The sequence below is a fragment of the Suricata suricatta genome, chromosome 4, assembly GCF_006229205.1.
Source record: "Suricata suricatta isolate VVHF042 chromosome 4, meerkat_22Aug2017_6uvM2_HiC, whole genome shotgun sequence".
Classification (NCBI taxonomy): Eukaryota; Metazoa; Chordata; class Mammalia; order Carnivora; family Herpestidae; genus Suricata; species Suricata suricatta.
Genome location: NC_043703.1, coordinates 121,184,493 through 121,201,687, shown reverse-complemented (window position 1 = coordinate 121,201,687; position 17,195 = coordinate 121,184,493). Strand labels below are relative to the sequence as shown.

At 37.4% G+C, this 17,195-nt stretch overlaps 1 protein-coding gene across 3 annotated transcripts in view; it reads right to left on the bottom strand.

The window, feature by feature from the left end:
- The window catches only part of CTNNA2 (catenin alpha 2), a 1,129,701-nt gene extending 1,114,955 nt beyond the window's left edge, over positions 1-14,746 (bottom strand). For all 3 annotated transcript variants that reach the window (XM_029937693.1, XM_029937690.1, XM_029937691.1), the window contains exon 1: positions 14,568-14,746. The gene's annotated coding sequence lies outside the window, so the exon portion shown is untranslated. The remainder of the gene's footprint in view (positions 1-14,567) is intronic.
- Between the last annotated feature and the right edge of the window lie 2,449 nt (positions 14,747-17,195).

The window sequence follows — 17,195 nt, the reverse complement described above, 5'->3', positions numbered from 1 at the left end:
TAAGAATAGAAATTAAATCTGTTCAAAGTTAACATTCTATCTTACAAAACTTTTTATTATTTTTAAAGGTTAGTGATTTTGAGAGAGAGAGAGAGAGAAAGCACATGTGAGAGCACAAGAGCAGAAGGGTCAGAGAGAGAGACAGAAAGAGAGGGAATCCCAAGCAGACTCTGCACTGTTAGCACAAAGCCCAATGTGGGGCTCAATTCCATGAACTGTGAGATCATGACCTGAGCTGCAATCAAGAGTCACAAGCTTAACTGAGTGAGCCACCCAGTTCATAAAACTTTCAATGTCACATATTAATATTATGATATGAAGTATTTTAAACACTCAAAAAAGTATTTTTATACATTTACTTATTTTATTCAAGAACAATTCTGCAATTATAAGATAAGCAACAATAAAATGTAATACATCTGGATTTAAGAAGTCAGTTACTCATAAGAGCTATAGTAAATAAAATTCTTTCCAAAGGCAGCCAGGCATCAAGAAAATGTCATCATATATCTCAAATTATTCTAGCCAGCTAGAACAGAAAACAGCTATATGCTGGTCACTGAAATATTTATTCAAACTTATTAGTATTATTGTGATTCATATTTACTGTAATTCTTTAGGGAAAGGCAGAACTATTGCAAAGTTAACTACGTTTCTAAAAATTAGATTACTGATTCAACATTAATAAAAAATACAATTCTATGAATCTGGACTTGCCACGTGCTGCTAATTTCACACCCATATTCAATTACTATTCTGCAAAGAAAAATCCCTGTTTTCAGTAGTGAATTATATCTTCTACTTATAATATCTTAGTGCAGATCAAAGATTTTAAGGTGACAGGCTCATTTATGATAAATCAATACCAATATGTATGCATAAAGCCTAGCCCAGATGAATAATTAAAATTCAAGGCAATTTGCCCATTTCCCCAATTTGCAGAATCAATGAAAGGTTTTCTTTCAAAATAATCCTTTTTCATAATAAAAGAAGACCATGAAAATAAAACCAATGTTAAGCTTCCCCTAAAGTTTGAAAAAGGGCTAGTGCCAAAAATTAAATTGTTAAACAATTAAAGATCTCCAAAGCTTCTCAGCGGTGTTGAACCGAGTACAGTGTTAGTGTTCATATATTTCTACCAGACAAGGCTGAATGTGAGATAGAGATAATATGCAGCAGCACAACGTCAGTAGGAAAATGATGAGAACCTAGTATTGAAAGTATCAGCCAGAGAATAAAGTCATTTCGATAAAATTTTCAAAGTTTACTACTAGAAGTATTATCATAAGCCTGTTACCACCATCATCATCATAACACTGTTCAGTCAACTCAGCCCAAGATCTTAAGAAAGACCTAATACATGCAAACAGTATCACCATGATATATTCATAAAGGCCTAGAAAAGTGCCAAGTAAATATTTGGAAGTGAGTATATGAAATCCATGTATACACTGTGCTTACTCCAAAGAGAAAGGTTCACAATTACCCTGATACTGGTATTAATACAACAATCTATTTGGGTTACTATAGAAGAGACAAATATTGAGAATAATTTTTAAACCAAAAAGGAATGTTCAGATCACACTATAGTGTATTTCATATAATAAGATGACTCATTCAAACGGAATCTAAGTGAACAGGAAAAGTATCTAAAATTAGAAGAAAAATACAAGTATTATATCCTATTATGTACATTTGTGTATGTGTGTGTGTTGTCATATACTGTTTTCTTTACATACAAAGAGATTATACAAATTGGTAAGAAAAACACAAGAAGAAGAACAATGTTCTTCATATTGTTATTTCAACAAGGTGACTGGATATAAGATCAAACATAAAAATGCAAAGGGATAGTTTCTCTATCAGTAACAACCTTTTAGAAAATGTAAAAGAAACACAATTCTTTTCCCAACAGCAATAGAAACTACAAACAAGATGATAATGAATGTAACATGAAATGAGAAAGACTTTCCTCTTTAAAGAAAACATTTTATGATATTGAGGGACATAAAGACTATGAATGAGAATGTTGTTACCTTCCTCTCAAACACTCTTAAATACAATGCCAGTTAAAATCCCAAGGGTGTTATTTATGAAATTACATAATCTGATTATCCTAGTCTTTTAAAGAAAAGGCCCAACAATAGATAAGAGAATTTGGAAAAAAGGAAAATCATCACTTACTAGACATCACAACATCCCATAACTACAGTTAATTATAATACTATACCAATAAAATTCTTTATATCCAGAGAATAAAAATAAGTCCTATAAATTTAGATAAATAATCCACTAGAAATACATGAGTAAAAATATGAACACAGTTATCACAGCAAAAGCAAAATATCAGGCCATTAGGACGAAAAACAAATGAAAAGATAGTCAACCTCTCTAGAAATCAAAGAAACAAAATCATATAGCAAGGTACCATTCTTACCTATTCATTGGTAAACTTTTCCAAGTTAAAGTTATTATGTTTTGGCAAAAGTCTAAGAAAAAATACACCTTCCCATCTGCTGTCTGAATGGAAAGTAGTGCTACCATTTTGAAAAGCAATTAGGTATCAACTATTAAAATCCAGAATGCACATACCTCATTCCTCAAAATTACTTCAAAATTATTTTTAAAAGAATACACGAAAGCATGTGAACATGAAACTTTTATGTTTGTTTAAAGTAGCAAAATAATAGGAATAAAGTAAATGTCAATGAAAACACAAGGATTAAATAAATCATGGTTAAACCACACTATAGAATAGATAGTTTAAATGTGTGTGTGTGTGTGTGTGTGTGTGTGTGTGTGTGTGTGTGTGTGTATACTCATGTTATCTGCTAAGCTATATGTGAAGTGAAAATGAGGTCTAAAATACCACATTACCATTTCAGTAAATATAAAAAAATACACACCTTGCTACATATACATTGACCACCTATAACTTTAAGGGACTCCCCTGGGGCCCTAAAGTTAGTCTCCTGCCCATGATACTACCCATATATGAAGGCAGATCAGTATAAAAATCTTATTTCCATAGAGAAACAAAAAGTAAAAACTTAAATTCCAATCAATGTAATGCTACAGAGGATCCAACATGGAGGGAGAGTTTTTATAACCACAGGAAATGCTTAAGTATGTTTAGTTAAAAAACCTGAACACAAAATTGTATATACCTATGACCTCAGGTATGCTTAAAAAAGACCTCTACATGATAAAGTCAGATATACACCTGGTGAGGGTGGGGGAGAAACCTTGATATTTACTGAATGCTCACTGGATAGCTGTTGGACTGCAATCATTTTTATTTTTAAGTGCCTTTTTCTGTTTATTTTCAGGATGTTCAGCAATGAGCATGTACTACTGCAAGCATAAAAGATAAAACGTGTTGTTTCTAAAACAGTGTATCTTCTGTTATTACATCCTTGAGATATCTTGATACACATAATGCCAAAATGTTTCTCTGCTCCCAGCCTCCTTCTCCCCTTCACTCCAGTCCCACTTCTCAGCTGCTTACTGAGCAGTTCTCAGCTCCCAGCTTCTGTCCTCCTGGATAGGACTCCACCTCTGCCACTGCTGTGCTCATTGATCCCATCTTCCTGCTGGCTCAGCCCTGCCCCAGATCCCAGACCAAGACAGGACTGAATTAAAAAGTACTAATACAAGGTCATCCCCTCCTCCATCTTTCTCCCATCCATTACTAGACCCATGTTTCTGATTCTGAGTTCACCTGGACTTCTGGCCCATGCCACTGTGGAGTCAGAATCACACTGTACAACATGTCCATCATATTCTTTCTGGTCACTAAACTGTTCAGGTACTTTTCACCCCTGTTAGATTTTCAACTCATAAGGTCAAGTACTCTCGATACTGTTATGTAGATACAGGGCTGTGGATACTTTTATGTAGATCCAGGGCTGTGTCCCCCAAAACAGTGGTTTTAAGAACTTTTAAGAAAGTATTTGATGAATGACTGTTACATTTGTTTAACCAGAAATCTGTAGCATTTGATTAAAGATAGAAAGAGTTCAGAGACTTAATTCAAGCAGCTAGCATTTATTAAGAAACTAATGGGTGCCCAGGATTGAAACAGGGGAATATTAGAACAAAATAAAGGTATGGCTTCTATTCTTGATACTGTTAGAATCTAAAGTGCTTGACAACACCTTAAAAAAAGGAGAAAATAATTACTGTTTTAGCTTCTGCCTTAACAAGCAAAACATGAAAATCCTCTTGCCTGAGGTCCTGATTTCACAGATGGGCAAACTGCGATCGAGTTTGCCTGCCTGGATTCCAGACTACTGCCAGCAGTGACTTTCACCTCCTGTCCCAACTCCATGGGCCCCCTGTGCCTGGTTCTGTTTGTGACTATTTGTGTGCTTGCCCAGTTTGAATTAACCCACTGGATCTAGATTCTTTCCTCCTTCAATCCTCCAATTCATACTCTGCATTAAGATCTAAATTTCCTCCCTCCTTTTTTTTTTTTTTTGTTTTGGTTAGGATACCCTTTGTCACCTCTTTCTGATACATTCCCACAATAACAGACTATGACAACAATTCCAGCCTTCCTCTTCAACTTCCCTCCCATAAGAAAGAGAATACAATGGCAAGCCTCTAAATCAAATTCTAACAACACTGCTCCTTGCTTATCCAACATTTGTTTCTCCTTCCTTCTTCTTAACAGAACTGCCATTCAGCTCATCTCTCCCCTTCATTTCCTACACATAGCCTAGCATTTCAGGGAAAGGCTACCTCATTTGAGCTGGGAGATCCTGATTAGTCTAAACCATGGACATGCTATTCCCTTTCTCTTTCCTGCTGAGTGCATGGGGATGGCCATGTGATCCAGTGCGGGCCAGTGAGATAAGAGATATGGGAGGAGTTTTGGCAACGGTTTCCTCATTTTTCTGGAAGGGACACTGCTGTTGCATGATGGTGGGCTTAGAACTGCAGCAGCCATCAGGTCCCTGGCTGACAATGAGGCCTAGACACAGAGGGGGGCAGAGTCCATGGCAGAGAGGAAAAGCCAAGCCAAGGTCTGACACCTGGACCTTCCCATTCTGTAGGTTTCTTGTTATTCTGGCAAATCATTTTTAATGTATTCTCCTTCCTCTGCTGCCAGCTTGCTTGGGGTAAATAGCACAAAACCCCAGAAACATATACCATCAAATCTGTTTTCTTTTTCAAAGACTAACTTTAAAATGGGAATTTGAATTGATGGATATTTGGGTTGTTTTTAGTTTGAAGCTACTTTGTATGAATAAAGCTGCTAGTGATTTTCATGTAAGTCTTTCTGCATATGTTTTCATTTCACCTGTGAGTGGACTGGCTGGGTTGGATGGTAAAAGCTTTTTTTAACATTAAAAGAAATTGTCAAACTATATCCCAAAGTGTTGGATTCCCATCAGCAATGTATGAGTACTCAGGTGCCTCACATCCTCTGAAACTTGACACTGTCAATCTCTTTAAATTTAGCCATTTTAGTGTTTGTACTGTGGCCTCATACTGAGTTTTCTAAAGTTTCATTATTTCAAATAATGGAATTAAACACCTTTTCATGTACTGATTGGCCGTTTGTATATTTTCTTTTGTGAAATATATCTTCAAATATTTTGTCCATTTTTAGTTGGATTTTTTTTGTTTTCTTACTGAGATGGTAGAGTCCTATGTACACTTAGGACAATTATTCCTTTGTCCAATATATAAAGATAGAAATAGAAATCTCTGTCTAGATCTAGCATATCTTGTGTTTATGAAAAGGTTTTTTTTTTATTTTGATCAAATCTAATTTATCTTTTTTTTATAGTTAGTGCTTTTTGAGTTCTAGGACATTATTGCCTAAACCCAAATCACAAAGATTTTCTCCTATATTTTCTTTTACAAGTTTATATACTCAAAGCCATAGAGAAATCTCAAAAACATTATGCTCAATGAAAGATGGAGACAAAAATGAGTACATATTCTGATTCAATCTATATCCATTCCTAGAACAGGAAAAGCTAATCAACAGGGAAATAAAGCAAACCAAGCAGAAGGGAACTTTTTAGTGTAACTGAAATAGTCTACATGTTGATTGTAGTAGTGGTTACATACGTATATTCGTCAACATGCAACCATACTTAAAATTGGTGTGCTTTGAAACAGAATAGACTCCAGAAATACACTCATACTTACATGGTCAATTAATCTTCCACAAAGGAAGAATATACAATGGAGAAAAGATAATCTCCTCAATAAATGGACAGCCACATGCAAAAGAATGAAACTGGGCCATTTTGTATACCAAATACAAATGTAAACTCAAAATGGATCAAATACTTAACTATAAGACCAGAAGCCATAAACTCCTAGAAAAAAACATAGGCAGTAAGCTCTTAGACATCAGTCTGAGAAAAATTGTTTGGATCTGTCTACTTAGATGAATGCAACAACAAAAAAATAAAAATAAACAAGGGCACCTGGGTGGTTTAGTAGGTTGAGCATCTAACTCTTGATCTTGGCTCAGATCTCCAGATTCATGAGATCAAGCCCTATTTCAGGCTCTGCATTGGCAGCCAGGAGCCTGCTTGGGATTCTCTCTCTCCTTGCCCTCTGCACTTCCCCCACTTGAACTCTCTCTCTCAAAATGAATATTTTAAAAACAACAAAAATAAATAAAGGGGATTACATCAACCTAAGAAGCTTTTGCAAAGTACAGAACACCATCAAAAAATGAAAAGGCAGCCTATGCAGAGAAAATATTTGCAAATGATATAACTGATAAGGGGTTAATACCAAAATTTATAAGAAACTCACACAATTCAATATCAAACTAATAAACAAACATTCCAATTTAAAAAAAGAGCAAAGGACCCAAATAGAAATTTTTTTCTCCAAAGATAGACAGATGGCCAATAAACACATGAAAAGATAGTCAACCTCACTAAGCACCAGGGAAATGCACATCAAAACCACAATGAGGTATCACCTCACACCTGTCAGAATGACTATTGTCCAAAAGACAAGTAATAACAAGTTTGATGAGAATGCAGAGAAAAGACCCCTCTCATTCACTGTTGTTGGGAACGGAAAATGGCACAGCCACTATGGAAACAGTACAGAGGCTCCTCAAAAAATTAAAGGTAGAATTACCAAGTGACCCAGCAATTCCCCTTCTGGTTATTTATCCAGAGATATTGAAAGCATTAATTTGAAAAGATATAAGCACCCTTGTGTTCACTGGATCATTATTTACAATTGTTAAGATATGGAAGCAACTTACGTGTCCATCAAGAGATGAATGGATAAAGAAGATACAGCTCTCATGCATGCATATGTGTACACACACACACACACACACACACACACAGAGGAATATCACTCAGTCATTAAAAAAAGGACAAAATTTTGTCACTTGTGACAACATGGATAGACCTAAAGGGTATTAGTCAGGTGAATTAAATTAGATAAAGAAAGACAAATACCATGTGGTTTCACTTATATGTGAAATCTAAAACAAACAAACAAAAAACTAAACAAATAAGCAAAAAAAAATAGAAACAGATTCATAAATATGGAGACCAATCTGGTGTTTTCCAGAGGTGAGGGGATGGGAAAAATAGGGAAAGGGGATTAAAAGTACAAACTTCTAGTTATAAAACAAATAAGACACAGGGATACAATGTACAGCATAGGGATTGTATTTAACAACTTTACTTGGTGACAGACAATAGCTAGATTTAACAAGGTTATCACTTTGTAATGTATATAAATGTTGAATAACTATGTTGTACACCTGAAGCTATTGTTGTATGTCAACCACACTTCAATGAAAGAAAAAAATGTGTATATTATATATAAAACATACTTCAACAAATTTTATTTTAAAATTTTTAACAGGAATTTGGTAGAAATACTGGTGACCACACAGTCCTACGGGATAGGATTTAGGCAATAAGCAAGACTTTGTTTGCTTGAGGCAAAAATACTAACTCCAGAGCATATATAATTTCTTAAGTAAATATCGCCTTATTCTAAATTTGTTAATGCCATAGAGTCTTTAAGATATTGGCATTACTCAAACAAGTCAACCATACACTGGGCTAGTCCCTGAATGGAGGTAGCAACTGACACAATGCCTTCAGTCCAGGAAGGATTTTTTAAAAGGAGAGAGGAGAAAGGATGGAAAGGTAAGAAAGAGAAATATGCTGTAGTTTTGCCTTAACACACAGACTCTGTGAAGCTAAATTTGCAATTTTCTTGGGAAAGAGAAAGCCTATGCCACTGAAGATGAAGGTTTTTTTCTCATGTAGCAGCAGTTTATGTTTCAAAAGAAAAAAAAACAAATGGGACACAGAGAAATAAATCATTATGCCTTGAAATTTTAAGGGACACTCACGGGTAGTTATTATAAAATTTTATAGCTAGTAAACATTCTATATATCATATAGAGCCCAAACCACTTAAAATACAGATTAAATAAATAAGCCTTGGAGAGTGTGAGGCTGGTTTAGTCATATAACTAGTTAGTTGGTTGAAAACCTGGAGGAAAAACTGAGGTGTCCTTGTTCCTGATTCAGTGCTTTTATAAAATTATAGTCTCTAGCCCAATGCTCTGCACACAGCAGATATTTAAAAAAACAAAAAACAAACAAAAACCTGTTGAATAAATTCATGCTAGGCAATAGGATAAAGAAAACCAAGAAAGCATAAGTGAATAGAGAGAGAGATTTAGATGCAAACATTTCCCCCAACTTCTGTATATATTTCTTTATGCCAATTCTGCATATTACAGGGGGGAAAATATATTTTGTGGAATTACGCTGGCAGGTATCAGTGCCTGAAGAAAGAAAATGATACCAGTGGTAAACTCTCAGGAATTATAGGATATGCTTCTCTAGAAATAATTGAGGACAATTAGCTCTTTCTGAGATAATTAAGGAGCATTTCTACCTTTTTACTGAAAGATGGATTAATGATATTTAACAACAGCTTTGAGGCCTTTGAATTTAAGATAAACTTGAGAAAGTGGATTTCCACCAAATCTTTGTCTAATCACAATTAAAATCAGATAAGAATGTCAGATCCTTTGGTCATGCATGGAGTCGCTGAAATTTCTGGTTAGGGTGTGGGAGAACTGACATATCTCCATCAGGAGCTTGTGGCTTTGGCTGTGAAACATCAAGATGCTATAAAAAAAAAAAGATCTTGGATTTACTGCAGATATGTAATAAACAAGGCCCAGTTTACACAACATCAATGCATTAGAAGTGTCCCGTTAATTTTTCTATTAGGGTTCTATCGTCCATAGGATCTTATAAAATTATTTATTTTACTTCAATCCTGGTAGCATGTCCATTATTTTAGGTAGGAATGTTGGAGAAGGTTAGGATATTCCTTGATTTGAATCTTTATCCCAATCAAGCAGCTTCCACAGGTGCTGTATTACGTGGTACCTGCCCTCCACGCCGCCAAAAAAAGAAAAAGCAAAAAATAGCAAGATATTGAGAAATGGCAAAATAGTAGAAAGCCAACATTTGATTTTACATACATGTTTTTGTCATCTATGATCTAGTTTTAAAGAATGTTAACTGAAACCTATGTGTGTGTATACTTTAAAACAAGTAAATTATGGATTTATTCAGCATGGCAGAAAAAATAGAGAAAACCCCTAGTTGAACAGGAAATACTAACTTTTCTGCTCATAGATGAAATAAAATTAATTCATTTTGTCTCATCCTGACTCCACCTCTCCATTTGGTCCCCACCTTAACATATGCGGAAAGACAATTGCTTATTTCATTCTTGTTAACTCACATTGTCTTCACACCCGAAAAACAATAGTCTAAGAGTTGTACATGCAGATACAGCTTTTAAATAAAAAAGAACAAAAGCCCTATAAAATTAAGCTTTATAAAATATGACTATCACTTTGTGTTTTTTAATAATGTTACAGGTAATAATCTCAAAGAGTTGTTGAATGCAGATTTTGTGGTTGAGTTAGAATTCACCTCCAAGGTAAAAATTCACTTATGAGGAAAACAAAAATATGTGAAAGTAAAGTCTGTCAAAAATCAACAGTGCTTTAATATGGGACTGGAAGTAATATATTTGAAAATGTTTTATTCAGATCTACTGAATCTTTAAAACAACAGAATATTGAGGAAAACCTCAAAATAGAAAAATGCTGCAGTCTATGGTCTGTTAAACTGCCAGCTTTAACATTCATGTTTCTAACTACATATTTAAAATAATATTCATGAGACCATTTTCTTTAATATTAAAACTATAAAAAATAAATATTAGAAGAGTATTTTACTATTTTGGAGAAAGCAATCAAATTGTATCAATGCATTAAAGTGGATGAAACATAAACACTATAAACATGAACACTAACACTTTTCTAACTTGTAGTTAAAATTTTCCAAAAATCCTTTTTTCCAACAAGATACCACAATTTGTATCACTTCTACTGCTGGCTAATTATTTCATGGATATATATTTCAATATAGTTAATAAGCACCTGACAAAAATAAAAGTGTACTAACAGACGTAGCCAGTAAGAAACTGGCATTCCATCCTGTGCAGATATTTAACTGGCTTAGTGCACGTACATTCCCAACAGCCCCGCTATTGTCATCACAGCTTAGTCTCCCAGTAAAACACTTGAAATAGCATCATCCATACAGGATCATTAATAATCTTGAACACCACAAAAAGGGAGGGGGGAGGATTGTTGTTATTAAGGAAAGTCAACAATGAAATAAAAATAAAATTCCTGGAAATATATTTACCCTAAAATTACTCACTTCATATGTGTCAAAAGAAAATAATCCTGGTTATTATTCTCCAAGATACAGTCCTGGAATATTCCTGGGTTAGTCAAAACAAGAGAAAGTAGTGAAAATCACAATATTGAACCTTTGTTGTTTAGATAGGTCAAGTGTACTCTATGCCTTGAACTTTAAAGAGAAGAGATGAAGAATAGAGTCTGGGTCCTCACTGTGACACCAACCTTGGATTCTGTGTCTTGGGATGAGGCTTTGGAACTAATACAAAACCCCTGGTTGGCAAAACATTCTGTCATAAAATAGATCCTACATTACAACAAGTTGTCTTATCCCAAGAGTTAGTGTAATTACTCTAACTATATATGTGTCACACCTTTTAATACCCTCACCAGTATGCCAAATATTCCAGTAAGGAGTCTTCTCAAACACACTTTGCTTCTTCCTTGCTTTCTGCTTTTGTTCCAGCTCTGGAGCCCACATTGCATGAAATCCTTCTCAGGAGTATCTGTCCAAGCTCTAGAGCTACCCCTGAATACAATTTTTTCCTGTCTATATAAACATCTGTCCTGTTTGCAATTACTCAAACAATTACTTGCTCTTCACTCTTTTCTAGTACATAATCATATACTGTCTTATTTTAAAACCATTTATTCTAATTACAATAATGCTTACCCAATATATGCATTGTTTGTACCAAGTGCTGTGTTTAACACATGTAACCCTTAAAGCAATCCCATGGATCAGTCTACCAAAACTCCCATTTTGTAGGTAAAGGAAAAGAATGAAATACTAAGCAAGGATACAACACTCTCTACTACTTAAGTAAAGCATGCACTCAAATCTAAAGCTCTCTCCAAAGACCTTATTCTTTGACATTGTGAAATATGACCTCATGCAAATGCCTGCTCCCCTCTACTAGACTGTAAGCTAAGGTCAAAGGCACTGGTGTCTTTTACTTCTTTCCAATACCTCACACCACTTAGCATAGGGTTGGGCAGGTTTTAAGAGCACTGAGTGAGGGAGGCCCACAGAATATACCCATAATATTTCCTAGTGTCCATTAAATGTTCTGTTGGGTCTTTATCTGCACCATACATACATTCTTAAAGGTCTAGTCAACTAAAGGCAGAAGCTTCTAGAAATGAAATTCTTCATAGGAAGTCTCTCTTTATCTGTAAACTGGATTATGGTCAGAGTGGCAGGTAGCTTTTTGAAGATACTAGTTTCTCTTCTATTTTATATTTTATTAATTTTACTCATCTCTCTCAAAATCTTGCTGTAAACAGGTGTCATTTGTCTTCTATTCTTTAATAAGCTTACATACTTTGTTTTCACTAAGTGGTCAAATGTTTACAATGGAGACAAATAAAACATACCTTTCTTTCCATAGTAAGCACAGTATTAAAAACTGAGACATATACATCCACATCATTCTGTGTAGCAAAATTGCAATAAGGACAGAGCAGGACTGACTGAGGGCCCATCTCCACTGCCCACTCATGACTAGGAAGCCCCACAAAGAAAGAGCAATAGAGATGCTGAAAAGGGAAAAGTCACTAGAGACTGAATTAAGAGAAAACTAACTTATCTTATTCATATACATTTACTACCAGAGTCTTTCACTAGCTTCCCAGCATTCCAAGAAAAGGAACAACAATGATACAAAAACACCCTTATCTAAAATTGTGTTCACTTTTAAGTAATGTAACTACTCAAATACAGACAGGGTTGACTGCAATTCTACATCAGGATGTTGGTAACACCGATAATTCAACCAGGCTTCTGCCACATGTCTTAGAGTCAGCCAAGCCATTAATGGAATTGCATTTCCTACCAGAGGAAGTTGAGGTAGAGGGTAGGTCCATCACTCCTAATAACACCTACTTTCCCAAAACTGATTCAGATGATTAACTGTATCAGCTCTTCATCAAATCAGCACTCAATCACTTTGCAAGGTAAGTCAACTCCTACTTTTACATTCCCATAAAATGCAAAAATGCATATTGCACTGCTGACATATATTTAAATGAAAAGAAAAAAAAATCAATAATTTGCTCCCAGCATCATATCTTACTAGCAGCCTCACTGAATCCGTGTGAATTCAGTCCCTCACCACACACTCATTAAACTTAAAGTATTGCTATTTTATGGATATTAAGGTTTTTGGGTTTTGTTGGGTTTTTAAAGGAGAATAGATACGGCAAAATACAAGCTCCTAAATACTACATTTCTGATTTATACTTATATTATTTTTGGAGATTTGTGAAATGATGAATACACTAAACATTCTGAGGCATGGATGTCCCATCATGTATAAATAAACTTTTCAGCAGCAATGCCTGCAAAAAGGAAGTCTGAAGAATTACTATTAATATATATACACATATATGTGTATATATATACATTACTATTAATATATACACATATGTGTGTGTATATATAAAAATACATATATATATAATAGGAGTAAGAGTGCAAGCTAAATAAACCAAAATGAAATATATCATTTATTGAAAGTAAGTGGTGCAAAACAAACTGAAATTGTAAACTGTTAATAATGGTCCCGAAGCTAATTCAACTTTTTGATTGGTGTAAACTACAAACAGAATTACACAATATGTTTCTCTTCAAAAATCTCTGCAATTCCTGTAAGATGGATGCGAAAGGCTAAGAGAACCTGCTACAGGCGATAATGCACCTAATACTATTAAAATGGTATATTTATAAGCCTGTGGAGTATAACCTCATCACTCCAAAAACTATCCATTGTCCTCCTTTAGAAGTTAAGCCATAATGAACAAAAGTGTTTCTCTTCCATCCTTCTGCACCCTGTTTTCCCAGGTCCATCTACCTTAGTGTTTTGTACGCTGACCAAAACATTCCATAAATAATGCTGTGGTGTGCACACACCTTAAAGTTTAGAGAGTTTCTGCCTTTGAAGGAGATAGTGACAGAACTAAGGACACACAGGTTCAATTCCAAGACAAATATTAGGCGGGTGGTTTGAAAATATCCATCAAAAGAGGCCTAGGGGAAAAGGATACAAGCGTCCACTGCCACCACCCTTCTTCTCCCCTCCCCTCTTCCTCTCTTGTTCTCTTCCTCTCTTCTCTTCTTTCCTTGTGGTTTCTCACAGAGACTATCAAAGCAGGAAAAGCTGCTAATTTAAAATTAGTGAGACACATACTGTGAATAAGTAACTCCCAGGAGGAAAAAAGAAACTGCTAAAAAGGGGTATGGGGGGTTGTTGGCAACATGTTTAAGTGACAATCTTCCCCACCCCCACCCTAATACTGCACAAATACACAGATTCTTTCCCTACCCTCTTCTCCTTCCAGGTCCCAGTACTCTATCCAACTTGACCCTTAATCCGAATAATTTAGGGACCTGCAGGGCATCCGCTGTGCAAGAGTGTATCGCTGGGTATATGTGCCCAATTTTCTGGAAGCCCCTGAATCCGGACAGTTGTAGCAAGCAAGGGATCTCCCACCGGGTAAGGGGTGAAGAAAGAGGAGAAAAGAGATAGGGTCGAGAGAAAAGGATGCAGAGCAGAGCTTTACAGCGAGTAGCTGAAAGGAAGGCAGGGAAGAAAGAAAGGGTGGGAAGGAAGTGGGGCTGGGAGAGAGGAAGAAAGGGATGAAAGAAAGGCTGGACGAGAGAAAGGAGGGGAGAGGAGAGAGGGATGTTGGGAAGGATGAGGGAGGGAGGGTTGGGGAGCGGGAAGGGAGGGGAGGATGGAGAGGATGGGAGGGAGGTAGGGAGGGAGGGAGGCAGGCAAGGATGGAGGATGCTCTGCCCAGGACTCACCTCTGTGGGTCGGTGGGAGTTTTTCGCCTCCTCCTCTTTTTCGCCCGTTCCCAACAGCTGGAGGGGTAGTCACAGAAGAGACTGGAGAGGCGGCGGCGGGGACGAGGGCAGCAGCTGCTGCAGCCGCCTCTGGCCGAGGTGCGGTGCCTCCTGCTCCGCCCGCCAGCCCGGGTCTCCGCCTTACTCGGGGCTGGAAGCGAAGCCGCTCCCCCCTCCCCCCGCCCGCCCCGCGCGTCCTGCCCAGGCGCGAGCGGCAGCGGCCCGGATCGCCGCTAGGGGAGACGGCCAATGCGCAGGCGCGGCCGCTAGCTCGCTGGCGCGCCCCCGTGGTCCCCGCGGCTCCCAGGGGCTGGAGGAGACCAGGAGTAGGGGAGACGTGAGCGCGCACGGCCTAGGGAGTGCCGAGCGGGAGGAGCAGGGGCGGAGCTGGGGAAGCAAGGCAAGCTCCAGCCGCAGGTGGGGGGAGGGGACGACGGAGAAGGGGCACCACCGAAGGGCGCAGGTGCCGTGTCCATGACAACCGCGTTACCCTTCGGGCGGGACCCGGAGCTGACTGGCAGGAAGCCGCAAGGACCTGGTACTGAGAGACCGAACTGGAGAGGTCCTGGGGAGGGCGATGAGAGAAGGGGACAGAGGGTGCCGAGTAGGAAGAACGGGTGAGCCCAGACTGGGCAGGAATGCTTGGCAGGAGGGTTGGGCCTAAGTGCAGCTAAGGTAGAGACTGACAGGGGATGTAGGTTTGTTGGGACCAGGGGTATCAAGGGGAGGAGGACTGGACTTTAAAATAGGACCTGGAAGAGGATGTAAGTGTTAAAACAAATGCAACACTTACTTGCTCATTGCATGAGCCTTTGTTGAGTCCTGTATATGTGGAAGGCATTCTAATTCTTTTGATCAAAGAATTATTACTAAGCTCCTAATTTGCACCAGCCACTCTACTTAAGCATTTCAAGACATAAAAAAAAATGTTTAATATCCGGTGTTTGTCCTCTCGCAGGTTATACTTTAGTTGGGGAACTTAACAGAGAATGTACGGAGTATATGCTCTGCCCATCACCATCAACTGGGACTGAATGTAACTGTTACAGAAATGCTAGAATCGAAGAAGATACAAGCTACATCAACTATGAAACATAAGTTACAGTCATCTTTGTTCTGCTACAATGCCAAGTGACATTTTTTATCAAGAGAGAAAAATAAAGATAAATCCTATAGCAGTTTAAGACACAAGTGATGCTGCATTCACAACACGCTGTTTGTCTGGTCTGCTCACCCATCAACATCAGCGTGTTCATTCATGCCAATGCTTCTACGACATTATAGCACTTGATACACGCATTTTTGAAACTCCTTTCTTGGCTATGCCAGCTATGTTTATACCCTTCTCTTCCTAAGATGGCATCTGCAATTGTTTATAAATATCAAAGCCAAGTGTCTTATTCTGTCCAAGCAATGGCTAGAAAGCTCTCTATCTATTCATTTATCTTTTTCTTCCAAAACTTCCTTGACTTACATTTTCCTTATCACCACCACTTTACCACTTTAAAAATTCCTGGGAGAAAGTACACAGGAGTGAAAACCTCCTTAGCCAACAACGATGTTTCAGGACCACGGACAGTGACACTGCATGTTCCTCTCCCCAAGCCTTTTCCTTATGCTCAGCCTATAGAAATAGTAGAGACACTATAGGAGATATAGGGTGTGCTTCAGGAAGTAAACGCTGAACACCAAGTGACCTGTGTCAAAAGATATGAACAGATTAGGAAAAGGAAGAAGCATACCATGAACTGGAGTAGGTAGGAAGGAAGTAGGCCCTTCAGCTAGACTTGAAGAAAAAATAGGTAACATGTGCAGAGACATCATAGAGCCCTAAAGTGGTAAGAGGCAAGGGAAGTTAGCCAGGGACGTGTTTGAATAAAAATAGGGATACTTCATAGTACTACTAGACAGTATCTTCCTGAAGGCAGAGTAAACCTCTGATTTAATTGATCTAAGAATATGGAAAGGATAAAGTAGTCCCAGTTAAATAAGGTAGAATATTATCTCAAGGACTGACACATTTTTGTTATTACCATGAGTTTTCATTCTCTAGTCAGGCTGGAGGGGTTAAATATAAAAATACAGACCAAAGAGTTATTAGATAAGTTCAACTCTTTAACACTAAGAGGATTCATTTATAGGTTCATGAATTGTTTTAAACCAGGCTTAAATTTACAATTATGTTCAACTGACAACAGACAGGAAAAAAAAAAAAAAAACTAAGTAGATCCAGGGTTTACTTATCAAAATGAGATTTCCCTCATAAAAGTTTTGTAGAAACTTTCAAAATGTCTAGACATTTTTAAAGTTTCTCTACTTTTTTTTTTTTTTACAAAAAATTTTTTTTACATTTTATTTGTATTTTCGAGAGATAGAGCATGAACAGGGGTGGGGCAGAGCAGGCTCCAGGCTCTGAGCTAGCGGTCAGCACAGAGCCTGACACGGGGCTCAAACCCACAAACAATGAGATCATGACCTGAGTTGAAGACAGATGCTCAACCGAGTGAGCCACCCAGGCGCCCCTAAAGTTTCTTTACTTATGTTGAGAGACAGAACGAGAGGAGAGAAAGGCAGAGAGGCACAGAGGCA